The sequence below is a fragment of the Mus caroli genome, chromosome X, assembly GCF_900094665.2.
Source record: "Mus caroli chromosome X, CAROLI_EIJ_v1.1, whole genome shotgun sequence".
NCBI classification, from domain to species: Eukaryota; Metazoa; Chordata; class Mammalia; order Rodentia; family Muridae; genus Mus; species Mus caroli.
The window spans coordinates 122,987,443-122,993,207 of record NC_034589.1 but is presented as its reverse complement, the minus strand read 5'-3'; positions in this window follow the sequence as shown (position 1 = coordinate 122,993,207).

The window sequence follows — 5,765 nt, the reverse complement described above, 5'->3', positions numbered from 1 at the left end:
TTCTTCTTCTTCTTCTTCTTCTTCTTCTTCTTCTTCTTCTTCTTCTTCTTCTTCTTCTTCTTCTTCTTCTTCTTCTCGTTCTTCTCCTCCTCCTCCTCATCCTCCTCCTCCTCCTCTCTTCCTCCTCCTTTTCTTTTTTGACACTAACCCTGATGCAGTACCTTGGATTCAGGACTTTCATATATATATGATGGCATTTCCTTTTGGATTCAAGAGCTCAGCACCATATTGTTCAGAGCACATACTACCTTGCCCCCATTTGGCCTCCAAAAAGAAAACTTGTTTTGGAAATGAGGAAGGTTAAACACTGTACTGTATATGATCCTAGATTAGATACTGGATGGAAAAGAGGCATTAGTGGAAAAGGCTGGTGAAACCTGAATAACTCTTCAGTAAATACTGTTTGTTGTACTAATTGGATGATTATACAATTGTTTTGGTCAGTATACTGGAGGTAGATACGAGGCTACCATTAGAGCTATGTAAGTTGAAAGGTCTGTATCAACTCTTTGTACTATATTGGCAACTCCAGTAAATCTAAAGTCTGTTTCAGTATACAAAGTTAACAAAACAACATAAACAGCATTGGCACACACCTGCTATCTCAGCACTGGAGAGGCAAAGAGTTCAAGTTGAACCTGGGCTACATAGCAAAACTCTGTCTTAATCTACCCTCCTCCAAACAACTCTTCCATTTATTTTTTTAAAGCAAACCAAAAACTAAGTATTGGCTGAAGCCAGTCCTAGAAAACAAGGTCTAGAAAACAAGGTCTATACATTATCCAGAGAGAGAAATTTACTCAACTTGATACCCAGATGTGTGGTAGATAAAGATTGACTAATTCTAAGTGCTAGATGTGACAAGGTAACAAGATAGCTTGTCTTACAAGACAAGCAATGTCTTACAAATAAGTACCTACTGAAAAGGAAGTGGGTTTCTTTTCTTTCAGAATAAGTGGTTGTGTTTCAAAGCGCAGTAGCTTGACTTAACAGAGGCCCAGATGTGTATAGATTCTAGTTGTGAAATTGTTTGGTTGGTTTGAGGTTTGGAAGGAATTTTTCACTGCGGCATTCAGTTCTCTACATTCTGAATCAAATCATATGTGGAGTTTACTACTATGCAAGCTAAAAAGCAGGTGTCTCTGAACCACATATGACAAGAATAAAATTTTTCTTTAAAAACTCATTAGGCTAGGGCTGTAGTTCAGTTGGTAGGGTGCCTGTCTAGAATTCAGGAAGCCTTAGGTTCCATCCCCAGTCCTGTGTAAAACAGACATGGAAGTACATACCTTTAATCCCAGCACTTGGAAAGTAGAGAGAAGGTTCTCCTTGTCAAAGTAGTGAGCCTAAGGCAAGCTTGAGCTATAATGAGACCCTTTGTCTTAGGGTTTCTATTGCTTCAATAGAACACCATGATCAATTTCAAGTTGGGGAGAAAAGGATTTATTTGGCTTACACTTTCATGGTGTACTCCATCACTGAAAAAATTCAGGGCAGGAACCAAAGTAGGGCTTGAACCTGGAGGCAGGAGCTGATGCAGAGGCCATGGAGGGGTGCTGCTCACTGGCCTGCTCCTTATGGCTTGCTCAGCCTGCTTTCTTATGGAACGGAGGACCACCAGCCCACAATGGGTTGGGCCCTCCCTCATCAATCACTAATTCAGAAAATACCCTACAGATCTGACTACACTTCAGTTCTGTGGAGGTATTTTCTTCATTGACATTCCCTCCTCTCAGATGACATTAGGTTGTGTCAAGTTGACATAAAGCTAGCCAGGACATTCCCCTTCTCCCCTAAAAACTGTTTGGGAGACTAGCATGCAGGCGCATGTACTTTATCCCAGCTGGAGGCAGAAGGCTATGTTCTAGGCCAGTCTGGGCTGAATAGTGGGACCTTGTTTCAAAAAAAAAAAAAGTAAGAAAAATGTGTATGGAAAAGGCCATGGACGCTAACAGAATTTTCTCTCTCTCTCTCTCTCTCTCTCTCTCTCTCTCTCTCTCTCTCTCTCTCTCACACACACACACACACACACACACACACACACACACACATCTCACACACACACACACACACACACACACACACACACACACATGATTTCTGTAGTTGCAATCAGCATGCTTTCTCTGTCATCTGTTGTTTTCACTTAACATCATTTCACATTCTGATTTCCATCCCCACAGTGCACATAATTGCATGCTTAATGGCTGCGTCGCATTCCATTGTGTGAGATAATAGCATGCCAGTTCTTAGGGCTGGGCTCATGTTCATGAACAGACCTAAAGGCCTGCTGTCTTTTAGCACTAAAGGTTTATTTTAGTTCCTGGAAGTGGCAACTAGCATGAGCGTGGGATCCAGTGGGACTCTTGAATCATGAGCACACAGCACAGTCTGGGTGCTTTGTTAACATCGCTCTGCCTACTGACTCCACAGCGGAGCCTCCCCAGGCTGCCTGGACCTGAGCTGGACTCCTCTTGGGTGCAGAGGCAGTAGTGTAAGCTCTGAGCTTCCACAACCTCTGACCCAGATCTGATCCTAACATAAGAACAGCATAAACTATCTGCTGATTCCCCCCTGTCCTGTGATCACAGTGCCACTGGTGTCCCCTCCAGAGTCTGAAGTATGAGCAATGTGAAGAGGAGGGAGGGATGGGGTATTATGGCAGGAGGGATAATGTAGTGAGGAGGGATGCCATGGCTTACAGCTCTAGGTACATTTGCTGAAGGGACCATTCCAAGTTCCAAAAGTTTGAGTGGTAGCTGTCTTTCTTCATACCTCTTTCGGGCAGAAATCTCAATATTTGGTCTTCTGATAAAGATAAAGGGTTTAGGTGAGCCTCAGTTTGACTCCTAACCTGGCTATGGCCACTGGCATCTTTGGGACAAGAACAATAGTTTGTGTGCAGGATTCTCCTGAAGAAAATGGTGTTTGCTACATTTCATTATTATGTCATTCCAGCAGCAACTGCCTTGAAAAGAAGAGATTTGTTTTCCTACCCTAAACCATCACTTCAATTTCAACTTCCTTGTTCTTTGTTATTATTTTGATTGGAGTTTTTGTAGCCTGACAGGTATCAAACTTGCTCTGCAGCCACAAATGACCTTGAACTTCTGATCTTCCTGGCCTTCCCTCCAGAGTGCTAGGATTATAAGCATACACTCTCATGCCCAGTTGTGTGTGGTGCTATCATGCATAATTAGCAGGGGCTGGAGTACAGAATTGAAAACCATTTTAGATCAAAGGGATCTCCCTAGCTACCCACAGTAAATTCTGTAGTTCCAAAGCCTAGATTTCCCTTGGAAGAACTAAGTACCTGAGCTATGTGGAATTTGAATTGCAAGCCAAGGCCATGTGCTTAAAGTATCGCTAACAAGATGTAATGGTTAATCGTCATTGTCCACTTGACTGAACTTAAAATCTCCATGGAAATACCGCTAAGCTGTCAATGAATTCACAGATGGAAGACACCGCGGATGTGTGCAGTAACCTCACAGTGGAGTGGGGTCGTCCTGGACTTTCTTTGTTGGTTAAGAACAGATTCCTACCACAAATGACACATGCCATGAAGAGACATGTGTAGATGGTTAATTCTCTTAAAGAACTTGGTGTTATCAGCTGGCCGTGGTGACTCACACCTTTAATCCCAGCACTCAGGAGACAAAAGCAGGCAGATCTTAGGGTTCAAGGCCAGCCTGGTCTACAGATCAAGTTCCAGGACAGCCAGAGGTACACATAGAAACCCTGTCTCAAAAAACCAAACCAAACCAACTAAAGAAAGAGAGCATGGTTTATTGAATTGTCTCCTGTCTTTTTTTTTTTTTTTGGTTTTTTCAAGACAGGGTTTCTCTGTGTAGCCCTGGCTGTCCTGGAACTCACTCTATAGACCAGGCTGGCCTCAAACTCATAAATTCGCCTGCCTCTGCCTCCCAAGTGCTGGGATTAAAGGCGTGCACCACCACACCCGCTGTCTCCTGTCTTATAAGCCTCCTCTCTGTTCTGCTGAGCATCAAGCCTGTTGCCTTGTACATACTAGGCAAATGCTCTACCCCCATGCAGCCCTTGCACTAATGCTTCTTCAATGGAGGCATTTGTTGCTTCTCAGGCTGAAACTGCTGGACTCCAGAACTCAAAGTGGGTAGAGTGAGAAGATTAAAATGGCCTAGGGAGGATGCAGGCTTAGACACACAGAAGATGGGGATTTATGAAACATTACTCACAGTGTCTAGTTATACCATTTTGGGCAGTTATTTATTCACCTATATAACCTAAGTTTGACTAGAGGTTATGTAAAAATGCTTTTCAGTGCCACAACTAATTAGCTGAGCTCACAAGCATATCAAAGACCTATAAGGCATTAAAAGTGGTTCTTTTGGATATAAGAAAGCAGCCTCGGTGCCACAGACCTTTAATCCCAGCATTCTGGGAGGTTAGGACAGGGACATCTGTGTGAGTTTGAGGCCACCCTGGTCTACATAGAGTTCCAGGACAGCCAGAGCTACACAAATAGAGGAAGGAGGAGGAGAAGAGAAGAGAAGAAGAAACATCTTTTTGGTGGGGTTGTAAGACAAGTTTTTAGTTAAAAGGTTTATATCTATCAAATAATGGGTTGGTTGGCTTATACTGCTTGGTGAAGCAGTCTAGGGTAATTAGAAGTTGGACTTGGTGTTTATTTATTTATGAGTGTATGTGTGGCGTATTTGTCTGGGATACCTGTGCACTTGTGTGTAGGTGTTCATACATATAGATGCCAGAAGAAGATGCAGGAGCCCTGCTCTGTACTATTCTTCTTAAGACAGTCTCTCACTGAACCTGGAGCATTGCAAGCAGCCAGCAAGTCTCAGTGGTCCTCCTGTCTCTGCCCCTTAAAGTGCTGGGCTTACATGTGCAATGCTTGTTCAGATTCTGCTTTGCACAGGTGCTGGGATGTAAACTCAAGTTCCCACACTTGCACATCAAGTCCCCTTATCCTCTGAGTCATCTTTATAGCCCCTGTGAACTTGGATTTTTGTTTAAAAACTGGTTCTGCTACCTCCTAGTCAGTGCCCAGGGACAAATTATCTAACCCTTCTGAACACCACTTTCTGCCTCTTCGAGATGGTGGTAATAGAACAGACATCACACGCTTCTGAAGATGAAAGGCAATAATATATGTAAAGGACTTAGCCCAGCATCTGACAAACTGGAAGTGCTCAATCAACTCTGCCTGCTGGCACTGTTGACAGACTTCTGGTTAACTGAATTCTCACACAGACAGGCATGCACTTCAGCATTATTTCCTGGCTATAGTTTTCTCTTTCTAGAGGGATTTGAAGAAAGGCACACATGGATCTTTTTGGTCCAAAGTAGCTCAAGCTACACATGTTTGGAGTCCATTCCTTGCTCTGTTTTTTACAGTATCCTTATGTGGGGATGATGTCAAGTGTAATACGTGCCCAGGAAGGTTGAGAATATAACAACAGATGGGAAAGAGTTAGCACTGTGCTTGGTATCCAGGAAGCTCTTGATAAATGGAGTCAATGATGAAGATGAAATAACCATAAATGTAAGGGACCACCATGATCCCAGCCACAGCACCCTGGCAATGGAGTAGGGGTACACATGTTAAGAGGCAGCAGTTGCTGTTTCTGAAAGGCTAGTGAAGTAATGTGGTTTCCCAGACAGGTATTTAAAACAGACGTGGTTTTGGAGGTGTGACAACCAAACCAAACCAAACCAACCAACCAACCAACCAACCAACCAACCAAAACAAAAAGAAAATGACTGAG